The sequence below is a fragment of the Oratosquilla oratoria genome, chromosome 21 (genome assembly GCF_046742065.1).
Source record: "Oratosquilla oratoria isolate Oo_2021 chromosome 21, ASM4674206v1, whole genome shotgun sequence".
Taxonomy (NCBI): domain Eukaryota; kingdom Metazoa; phylum Arthropoda; class Malacostraca; order Stomatopoda; family Squillidae; genus Oratosquilla; species Oratosquilla oratoria.
The window spans coordinates 54,401,309-54,413,582 of NC_134797.1; positions in this window are offsets into that span (position 1 = coordinate 54,401,309).

Below are 12,274 nucleotides of genomic sequence, written 5' to 3' on the forward strand. Positions count from 1 at the left end.
ACATAAATATACACACATTTATATATATATATATATATATATATGTGTGTGTGTGTGTGTGTGTGTGTGTGTGTGTGTGTGTGTGTGTGTGTGTGTGTGTGTGTGTGTGTGTGTGTGTGTGTGTGTACAACACTGAATGGGTCCCAGTTATTAGAGATACATTTTAACAACCATAATGCATGCTTGAAATTTAAATGTGGTACTGCCCGGTTCGAGTACTAGGCAGTACCACATTTCAATTTGAAGCATGCTGGCCTTTGTTGGCTTAGAATTAAAGTGCATTGTGGTTGTTAGAAAATATATATATATATGTGTGTGTGTGTGTGTGTGTGTGTGTGTGTGTGTGTGTGTGTGTGTGTGTGTGTGTGTGTGTGTGTGTGTGTGTGTGTGTGTGTGTGTGTGTGTGTGTGTGTGTGTGTATTGAAGTATGGAACACAAATGAGTGGAAAGGTGGTGAGCTGAACACAGAGAACATTTGGGGTTTTATTCACTGACGTTTCGTCCTTACCAGGACATTTTCAAAGTACATAAAATTTCAGAAAATGAACAACTTATATACTTCATCCTTGCCATGTCCCTCTCCCTCCACACCCTCATCCGTTCTCTATACTTCTCAGGTGACTCCGACCATCCCGCTTCCCCCCTTCCGTTCTCATTCGTCCTCTTGACCTCGTTGATTATCAAAGTGCTCGCTGCTTCTGCTAATTTTATGAACCCATCCCTATGGTTGATGCAAGGGTGGAAAGTGATATAGGCTGCTCCCACTATTTTCCTTTTTTTGCTTTCGCCAGACCTTTGTGGAGCACTTCTATCCTGTTCCAATCTGCAAGATGACCACAATGGTCTAAATGAACCACTAGCGAGTTGGAGACTCGGTGGGCTCTGACGTCATTTTTGTGTTCATATGTCCGTAGCGCTACTTACCTTCCCGTCTCTCCATAATATCCTAATGGGTAAGCATTACATGGTATATTGTAGACCGCGCCTTTCTCTATACCTTTTTCTATGTTATTTTCATTCTTGCTCCTAATTTCGTACCCAATTCCTTCGCGTACTTTGAGTTGGGGACGGACAAAATCCCAACTCTGCCTTCTTCGGACCGGTTGTCCGTCTTCCTTCTCATTATTACCGTTGCTTTCTTTCTCAATCTGTGTAGTAGTCCTTCCGGGTATCTGAGTCCCGTGAATTGGCAACGCCCCATACAATCTAGCCAAAACACTTGCCAAACCTCTTACCTCGGCTCTTGGAACAATCAGCGACACACACATCAAAAACTCTACTGATCTCATACAAAAACTCAACACCACAGATTTTACAAACAAAAAACTAATCAGCCTGGACGTTACCACCTTATACACCATTTCAGCCATCAGCAAAGTCATAAATAACATCGACAAAAATATCCTCCAAAAATAACAAAAGATACTACAAACAATTAGTAGAAAAATTACTTAAATTCTGCACATTCAGTGGCAAAATCTATAAGTAATACGACGGTCTACCAATGGGATCGCCCAGGGCTGAGATAATTTCAGTATTGCTGCGCTGTGAGTCGTTACTTCAACTCTCGTGGGCGGGGAGTTGGTGGTGTGTGTGCGTATAAGGTCACAGCAGTACCCATAGATCGGTCATATATGAGCTCTGTGCTCTCTTCCGGGAGGGTAATAGCTGTCGACCACGAGTCCAACACGTGATCCAAGACCATGGTGAATCACACACACACACACAAACAAACAAGCAACAAACAATCTCGCGCTACTGTTTTTATCATAATTATTATTCTGATCTGATCTGAAAATTGGCATCACCTTGATTAAAAGTCAGTTTTTTCTCCGAATGTCTGCCAGTTTTTGTCCGTCGTCGCGAGATGAAGAATTGTCGCGTCCACCGGCGCCGCACACTTTCGATTTCCAAGATTCGAACCCCAAGTTTGAGATTTTTTTTTTTTTTTTTTTTTTTTTTTTTTTTAACAGTTTGGGTTATTGGCCCCCACCATTCTCTTCCCTCGGTGACGTTAGATTAGGTTAGGTTTGACTAGATTAGGTTAGGGTAGTTTAGGTTTAGATTAGTTTAGAACGGGCTGGGTTAGGTTAGGTTAATTTATGTTAGATTTGATTAGGTTAGGTTAGATTAGGTTAGTTTAGGTGAGATTAAGTTAGGTTAGGTTAAGTTAGGTTAGTTTAGATTAGGTTAGATTTGGTTAGTTTGGATTAGGTTAGTTTATGTTAGTTTAGGCTAGGTTAGGTTAGGTTAGATTGAGTTAGGTTAGGTTGAGTTCGGTTGGGTAATGGTGAATATATCTAGATTGGTCATGACGTACTAATTTAATTAATTCACGAGCAAAAAATGTTATGTTATTATTGGCTTTCTATGATTGTCGAAAAATATTCCCTTACAAAAGAAAAATAGGTCTTATGAACAAATTAAAGAAATATTGAGATTAAGTATCCTACGAAACCATGTATTTAGTGATTTGACATCATGTTTCTTATCTTTGGGGAGGAGGTAGGGGATTGGAGGAGTGAGGGGAGGGGAGGAGGGAGGGTAATGAAGGAGGGAAGAGAGGGGTGGATGGAGAAGAATGGAGGAAGGAGGAGAGAGGGGAGGAGAGAGAGAGTAGGGGGGAAGGAGAGGAATGGAGGAGGGAGTGAGGAGGGAGGGGAATGGAGAAGGGAAGGGGAAGGAGAAGGGAGGGGAATAGAGGAGGGAGGGGAGGGGAGGGGAGGAGAGAGAGAGGGGAGGGGAGGAGAGAGGAAGGGGAGGAGAGGAAGGAGGGGAGGAGAGACGGGAGAGGAGGAAGGAGGGAGGGAAGGAGGGAGGGGAGGAGAGAGGGGAAAGGAAAGGAAAGAGGGGAGGAGAGAGGGGAGGAGGGAGGTGAATGGAGGAGGGAGTGGAAGAGGGAGGAGAATGGAAGAGGGAGGAGAGAAAGGAGGGGAGGAGAGAGGGGAGGAGATGAATGGAGGAGGGAGTAGAGGAGAGGGGGGAGCAGGAAGGGAAATGGATGAGGGAAGGGAGGAGAGGGGGAGGAGGGAGGGCAATGAAGGAGGGAGGGGAGGGGAGAGGGGGAGGAGGGAGGGAAGGGGAGGAAGGAGGGTAGGTGAAAGGGGAGGGGAGGAAGGAGGGGAATGGATGAGGGAAGGGAGGGGAATGAAGTAGGGAGGGAAGGAGAGGAAGGAGGAGGAGGAGGTAGGGGAAGAGGGAGGAGAGAGGGAGGAGAGGGGAGGAAGGAGGGGAGGAGAGAGGGAGAGGAGGAGAGAGGGAGGAGGGAGGGGAATGGAGGAGGGAGGGGAGGGAGAGAATTTAACATTATGTCACCAACAACCAGAGGTGACTTGTTGGCCTTTTGTACATCTCGTCGCACCGAATAGATGGAATTCTGGAGTTGATCAAGGTGAGAGTTGAGGAAGGCAGCAGCAGCAGCAAAATGGAGTAATAGTGGATATCAAAACTGGTCAGCATTTGATTGACGATTCGTCTCCAGTCGTAAAAGAATGCTGTGGGAATCTGGTCCGTAGAGGTGACACTAAAATCCCATATGGGGAGGAGAAGTGAGGGAAAGGGGGTAATGTGAGAGGGGAGGGGAGGGGAGGGGAGGTGTGAGGGAAGGAGGGAGAGCGTGAGAGGAGGAGGAGTGGGGGAAGAAGGGAAAGAGAGAGAGAGAGAGAGAGAGAGAGAGAGAGAGAGAGAGAGAGAGAGGAGGGGAAAAGGATGGAAGGAAGAAGGAAAGTAAGGAAGGAATAAAGGAGGGGGAGGGGGAGGAGGAGGAGGGAAAGGAAGGGTGGAGGAGGAGGGGGAGGGGGAGTTACTACAGCAAAAAATTATTAAATTGCTTGACTACAGCCAATTTTTTTTATATCGTATTACCCAAAAAAGGGAGAGGATGAGTTGGTGGAGGGAAAGAAGGAGGAAGACAAAGAGGAGGGAATGGAGGTGAGGTGAGGAGAGGAGATTGAAATGAAATGGAGAGAGAGAGAGAGAGAAAAAGAAAGAGAGAGACGTAGAGAGAGGAGTACGAGAGGAGACCCGAGAGAGAGAGGAGATGAGAGAGAAAGAAGAGAAGAGAAGAGAAGAGAGGGAAGAGAGAGGAAAGGGAAGGGAAAGGAAAAGGAGAACAAAAGAGGAGAAAGGAAGCGGAATGAAAGGAGGAAGAGGAGATGAAAAAATGAAAAGAGAAGAGAAAAGGAGAAAGGAGGAGTGAGAAGAGAGAAGAAGAGGAGAAGGGAGAGAGAAAGCTAAGGAAAACAAGAGGGAGAGAGAGGCCACAAAAGTGTCCTTCCGTCTCCTCTCCTCTCTCTTTTCCTCACTCCTCTCGTCTCCTCTCTCCTCTCTTCTCTCTTCTCTCATCTCCTCTCTCCTCTCTCCTCTTTCCTCTCTCCTTTCTCCTCTCTCCCCTCTCCTCCCTCCTCTCCCTCCCCTCCTCTCCTCTCTTTTCTCCTCTCCTCTCCTTTCTCCTTTCTCCTGTCTCCTGTCTCCTCTCCCTCCTCTTCTCTCTACTCTCCCTCCTCTCCTCTCTCTTCTCTTCTCTCTCTTATCTTCTCCTCTCTCTTCTCCTTTCTTCTCTCTTCTCCTCTCCTCTCTCCTGTCCTCTTTCCGTGTTCCTTGACCCGACTGAGGCCATCAATCCAGGTGGACGGAGAGAAGGAGGGAAGAAAGTGGAGTGAAGGAGGGAAGTGGAGGGAAGTGGAGTGAGGTAGGAGGGGAGGATCGTCGTCGTAGGGAAAGGATTGATTGAGATGGCCTGGATCGAGAAAGGGTTGGTAGGGATATTTAGGTATTAGGGTAAGGGGTATTTAGGTATTAGGGTAAGGGGTATTTAGGTAAGGGGTATTTAGGTATTAGGGTAAGGGGTATTATGTAGGAGTATTTAGGTATTAGGGTAAGGGGTATTTAGGTAAGGGGTATTTAGGTATTAGGGTAAGGGGTATTAGGTAAGGGGTATTTAGGTATTAGGGTAAGGGGTATTATGTAGGAGTATTTAGGTATTAGGGTAAGGGGTATTTAGGTATTAGGGTAAGGGGTATTAGGTAAGGGGTATTTAGGTATTAGGGTAAGGGGTATTTAGGTATTAGGGTAAGGGGTATTTAGGTAAGGGGTATTTAGGTATTAGGGTAAGGGGTATTAGGTAAGGGGTATTTAGGTATTAGGGTAAGGGGTATTTAGGTATTAGGGTAAGGGGTATTAGGTGGGGGTATTTAGGTATTAGGGTAAGGGTTATTAGGGTAAGGGGTATTTAGGTAAGGGGTATTTAGGTATTAGGGTAAGGGGTATTAGGTAAGGGGTATTTAGGTATTAGGGTAAGGGGTATTTAGGTATTAGGGTAAGGGGTATTAGGTGGGGGTATTTAGGTATTAGGGTAAGGGATATTAGGTAAGGGGTATTTAGGTATTAGGGTAAGGGGTATTTAGGTATTAGTGTAAGGGTATTAGGTAAGGAAGTATTTAGGTATTAGGGTAAAGGATATTAGGTAAGGGTTATTTTGGTATTAGGGGTAGGGTAAGTAAGTATTTAGGTATTAGGGTAAGGGATATTAGGTAAGGGGTATTTAGGTATTAGGGTAAAGGATATTACGTAAGGGTTATTTAGGTATTAGGGTAAGAAGTACTAGGTAAAAGGTATTTAGGTATTAGGGTAAGGGGTATTAGGTAAGGGGTATTAGGTAGGGGGAATTTAGGTATTAGGGTAAGGAGTATTTAGGGACATTTAGGGAAATGACGTCCCTTGTACCTTTGTTCCAAATATACATGACTTCTTCCTTTTTTTTATCTGATCTTGTTAGGTACCAAAAGGTCTCCTGTCGGCTTCTTTTGTCATTATATCTCATTGTAAAACAGATCAGAGGTCTGCAAATGGATCACGACATAAAAATGAGTGTCTAACTGGTGACAAAGATATTCTAATTCCTTTATATGATAACACAACGGATGAGGTCATATAATGCAATTTTATGAAGCGTATTTAGTCGTGATCGATCATAGACGTGTTCTGAGCGGCTCGTATGCAACAAGGCTGATATAGATTTTACAATGTGATCATTATGAAAGCAGAATCATAAAGAGGCGGATAAAAATTATATATATATATTTGCTTTCAACAGTCATCCAATACCTCCATTTTTTCAGGCATTGGAGACGTTATCAATGTTTTGAAATCAGCTCATCTCTTCCTTGTTTTAATGTACTACTTTGTATATTTCATTCTGGCCTACGACAGTTGATGTTACCTTCATCAAAGATTGAATTCTTGGTACAAGTTATGTGACGATGTAAAAATGTGCAGAGCAATAGATATCAAGCTGATGTTAAGATATATATATGTATATATATATACATATATATATATATATATATATATATATAATGTATGTAATATATTATATAATATATGTATTGTATATAAGTGTAATATTTATATATATATTATCTATTCTTGAGAATATATGTATTCCTATACGGGAAGATATGTCTATATATCACCATATGTATATATATTTTGTCATATATATATGGGCATGGCATTTATATACCAAGTATAATATATATATATTTTCACACTACTATATAATGACTTCATGACAGGTGGCTATGAATGGTAAGAATGGAAAACACTGATTGAGACTTTATTCCTGAGTTTATATATTGAGGCTTCTTCAGAAGAAGCCTCAAAGGCAGATAACCGTCAGAAATAAACTCTTGTTCCTCAATCTTGCCATTTCCAGTTTAACCATTACATGCTGAGAGAAGTCTCAAAGGCGAAACCGGGTCAGGTATATATAAAGTCTCTTGTTCTCAAATCGTGTCTTTCCATCTTTAGTTCATATATATATATATATATATATGTATATATATATATATATATATATAATATATATATATATACATATACATATATATATATGTATATATATATATGTATATTTATATATATACATATATATGTATATATATATTATATATATTATATATGTATGTATATTACTGTATATATATATACATATATATAATATATATATATATATATATATATATAATACATATGACAGGTATATATACATGTAGTATTAATGCACGATTGTGACCAAGAAATCTCGGTTTCGCCTTTGGTGATCTTTTTACTGAAGAAGCCTCAAAGGCGAATTCTTCGAGAGAATAAGTCTCTTGTTCTCAATCGTGTCTTTCCATCTTCCATTACTTAAGGAAGCCTCAAAGGCGAAACGGTCAGGAATCTCTTGTTCTCAAGTGGGCATTCTTGGAGACAATATATAGTCTATTTATTATATATTTCACTAGCAGGAAGTATATATCGTAATATACCTGTTACGTTTTCAACTGAATACAATGCTTTTTGATACATGGTTGTAAACACAAAAAGTAACATTGGGTAAGGTCAATACAATATTACTAAACATCTAAGTACATGGCGCTCCGTGGGGAGCCTTAATCGAGATTAACTTAAAATGACTCACGGCTGAATAAAACCATCTGACGTCAATCAGAGTACAGGGAAACGTACCACCCGGTACGGAAGGGGTCGTAGTGAGAAATCTCTAACCGTTTGGCATCAAATCAGAAGTGTTTTCCAGTTATGAGTATCGCATGACCTTTGGTCGGGGGCCTACGGAGGCACCTGTAACTGTGCCAACCCTCACCTTTGAAAAACAAGTTCTCCGTGGGGGAGCCTTAATCGAACTTAAACTGACTCACGACAACCATCCTGACTCTCTCAGGGAAAACCCTACCACCCGGTACGGAAACTACCTCTGAGAAATCTCTACGTTTGATCTCGAAATTCAAGAAATTCTGGTTTTCAAGGGTCGCACCTGTAACGTCCCCCTCCCCCTCCCTCACTCACCCAACCCCTCACTCTCTCACCTGTCCCCAAACTCTCTCAAGGTCAGTCCAGGTCCGGACCATCTGCCGTCCCTGGTCCACTTCCGGTCCTTATTTTCCGGTTCTTATTCGGTACCCGTTTGGCCCTTTTCCTAAAGCTTGCAGGTGTTCTTCTTCCAAGTGTATCCTTTCCGGTACTCTTCCAGGTACCTCAACGGGTCCAATTTCGGTCCACACCCTGTCCTCCTCTTCCGGTTCTCTTGGGGTTCCATTCCGGGTCAGATCGCCGTTGACCCCAACAGCAGAAACCGTCCAGATTCGTCATTGTCGTCGTCGTTGTTTGAACAAGAGGACTTCGGACCTCCAGCGAACTCCTCCGTCCCCGAACTGTCCTCACTCCAGCGGTGACCTGGCATCAGTCCTTCTTCCTGTTTCGTCATTCGTTTATTTATTGTGTGTGAAGTAAAGATCTGTTCTGACACAGCTGTGACCCTTTATAGTAGTATGTAGATAGAGTCTTTGGTAGATGTATGTGTTTGCATATTAATTTATTTGGATTCACTTATGTATTCATTTATTTGTTTGTTTGGTCGCTTATCTATCCACTTATCTATTGATTTAGCGTTTATATATTTATTCATTCATTTATCTATTTGTCTATATATACATATAATCATTTACTTACTTATCTGTCAATATATTTATCAATTAATTTATTTGTGTATCTATTTACTTTGTTTATTTGTCGAAAACTTCACACTTATCTGTAAACAGTACTTCTCATATAATGTCATGTTTTAATTGAATTTCATCAGTACAACACCAATAAAAAGAAACATACGTGTAACTCCGTTAACTATCATCGCGTCACAAACCAGTCTCGCCAGGACCATCGACAATATTAGTTATCAAAACAAGATAAAACAAAATAAAATTGACAATACAATATTAGTTATCAAACCAAGACAAAACTAAATAAAATTTATGTGCGCCTCAAATCACCCTCCCCATTGCCATTGTCATCCTCAGGGACGAGAACTAGCCAACAGGCAGGCACGAAAACAAATAACTTCATGGATAACAACGTCAATAACAAGGGGTACAAAGGTAACAACAACAAGTTCATCAACAGTGACACAGCACTTGGCTAAGGCTTTGGCCTACTGCTCGTAGGTCAGAGGGAGGTGGTAGTGGTCGCGGAGAGGCTTTGCTGGAGGAGGATGAAGAGGAGGTGGAGGAGGAAGAGGGGGAGGGAGAGGATGAGGAGGAAGAAGAGGATGAAGAGGGAAAAGAAGTGAAGGAGGAGGATGTGAAGAGGTGGAGGAGGAAGAGGGGGAGGGAGAGGATGAGGAGGAAGAAGAGGAGGAAGAGGAGAAAGAAGTGAAGGAGATAGAGGAAGAAGAAGAGGAGAAAGAGGAGAATGGAGAGGACGATGAGGAGGATGAAGAGGAGGTGGAGGAGGAAGAGGGGGAGGGAGAGGATGAGGAGGAAGAAGAGGAGGAAGAGGAGAAAGAGGTGAAGGAGATGGAGGAAGAGGAAGAGGAGAGAGAGGAGAATGAAGAGGGCGATAAGGATGATGAAGAGGAGGTGGAGGAGGAAGAGGGGAGGGAGAGGATGAGGAGGAAGAGGAGAAAGAAGTGAAGGAGATGGAGGAAGAAGAGGAGAAAGAGGAGGATGAAGAGGATGATAAGGAGGATGAAGAGGAGGTGGAGGAGGAAGAGGGGAGGGAGAGGATGAGGAGGAAGAAGAGGAGGAAGAGGAGAAAGAAGTGAAGGAGATGGAGAAAGAGGAAGAGGAGAAAGAGGAGGAAGAAGAAGAGAAGGAGGAGGGAGATGGCAACAGGAGAAAAAAGAGCAATAGGATGTATGTCTTTGGTTCCAATGCAGGACCTCCGGTCTGTCCTCTGGGAGGACGATGAGGAGTTTACACCCAGGAGGCGATCACCTGCGACTGTCCTGGTGACTAAGATGGGATTCTTCTATGGCAAATGGGTTAGCAATGGCGTTGTACAATCTTAGTTTACGAAAAAGAATAACAAATCAAACAATAGATATGAAATGAAAGAAAAAGTACATATCAGTTTTTCTTGGAGGATTATAAGATTCTTCTCATCTTATTTTTCTTCTTCTTCTTCTTCTTCTTCTTCTTCTTCTTCTTCTTCTTCTTCTTCTTCTTCTTCTTCTTCTTCTTCTTCTTCTTCGCGTTCTTCTTCTTCTTCGCGTTCTTCTTCTTCGCGTTCTTCTTCTTCCCGTTCTTCTTCTTCTACTTCCTCTTCTTCTTCTTCTTCTTCTTCTTCTTCTTCTTCTTCTTCTTCTTCTTCTTCTTCTTCTTCTTCTTCTTCTTCTTCTTCTTCTTCCTCTTCCCCTTCCTCTTCTTCTTTTTCTTCTTCTTCTTCTTTGCGTTCTTCGCGTTCTTCTTCTTCTCCTTCTTCTTCTTCTTCTTCTTCTTCTTCTTCTTCTTCTTCTTCTTCTTCTTCTTCTTCTTCTTCTTCTTCTTCTTCTTCTTCTTCTTCTTCTTCTTCTTCTTCTTCTTCTTCTTCTTCTTCTTCTTCTTCTTTCTTTTTCTTCTTCTTCTTCTTTGAACAATATCGAAGGATCTATGTAATCTAGATGATTAGATAAATAAATCAGTAAATCTCAATATTCACCTCGTCGTTTTTGCTCTTGTTTACGTTAAAGAGTTTCATTTATCTTAGAACTGTGGTTCTCAAGCTGGGGTCCCCCAGGGACCCTGCCAGTTTCGAAACTGGGACCGCAAGCCGAGAACCTGTGGTCATTAGTAGATGCCTAACGAATCTACTCAGTGTTGAAATATCCATCAGACGAAGAACAAGAAAAACGCGAGTTTAAGAGACTTGAGAAAAGTTGATGGTTGAGGAACATCTGGAGGAGTAAAGATTGTTTTGGCTGATGTAGGAATCTCGTTGTCCTTTTTGGTATTTTATTATGGCCAATACCAGGTCGTTCTATTTACGTTAGAATAGTTGCGGTCCTTGGTAAGTTGTAAACTAATTATGAAGCGGTTGGACCACTGAAAGAGAAATCACTTGCAATAAATCATAAGTCGGAGTAGCTGTGGAGTGCCAACTAATCCCAGCTGATGGAGAGTTCTCCATAAGAGGAGAGAGTCCGGGTTGGTCACTCATTGTTCCCAATCATGACTATTCAGAGTAATGCCTTTTTTTTTTCTTTTCTTTTTTTTAAATCTGAAGTGGGACATGATCGATAGATACCTCAACCAGAACGAAAACATTCGTTATCCATCACCGAAGTGAAGAAGACATGATAAATTGTCACGAGTTAACTCCAGGACATAAACAAAATCTCGTTTCATCATGCAGGACTTCCTCACTCTCAAAACTCCTCTGCAGTCTTTTTTTTTTTATGCCAATACAGCCTTCAAATACTTTTGGTTTACTGGAAGTCTACTTGCAAAAGCAATTCTTCTCGAGGCAACTAATATATAGAAACATATATCGCATATCAACTAAGGGAGTTTCTCTTTGAATAGGAATTTTACTTGCAAAAGCATTTCTTAGAAACATATAACACGTATCAACTAAAGGAGTTCCTCTATGAATAGGAATTTTACTTGCAAAAGCATTTTTCGAGGCAACTAATATATAGAAACATATATCGCATATCAACTAAGGGAGTTTCTCTTTGAATAGGAATTTTACTTGCAAAAGCATTTCTTAGAAACATATAACACGTATCAACTAAAGGAGTTCCTCTATGAATAGGAATTTTACTTGCAAAAGCATTTTTCGAGGCAACTAATATATAGAAACATATATCGCATATCAACTAAGGGAGTTCCTCTTTGAATAAGAATTTTACTTGCAAAAACATTTCTTGAGGCAACTCATATATAGAAATATATATCGCATATCAACTAAGGGAGTTCCTGCTTGTATGGGAATTTTACTTGCAAAAGCGTTTTTTGAGGCAACTAATATATATAAACATATATCGCATATCAACTAAGGGAGTTCCTCTTTGTATAGGAATTTTACTTGCAAAAGCATTTTTCGAGGCAACTAATATATAGAAACATATATCGCATATCAACTAAGGGAGTTCCTCTTTGTATAGGAATTTTACCTGCAAAAACATTTTTGTAAGCAAGTAATATATAGAAATATATATCGCGTATCAACTAAAGGAATTCCTGTTTGTATAGGAATTTTATTTGCCAAAGCATTTTATGAGGCAACTAATATATAGAAACATATATCACATATCAACTAAGGGAGTTCCTCTTTGTATAAGAATTTTATTTGCAAAAGCATTTTTTGAGGCAACTAATATATAGAAACATATATCGCATATCAACTAAGGGGGTCCCTGTTTGTATAGGAATTTTACTTGCAAAAGCGTTTTTTGAGGCAACTAATATATAGAAACATATATCGCATATCAACTAAGGGAGTTCCTGTTTCTATAGTT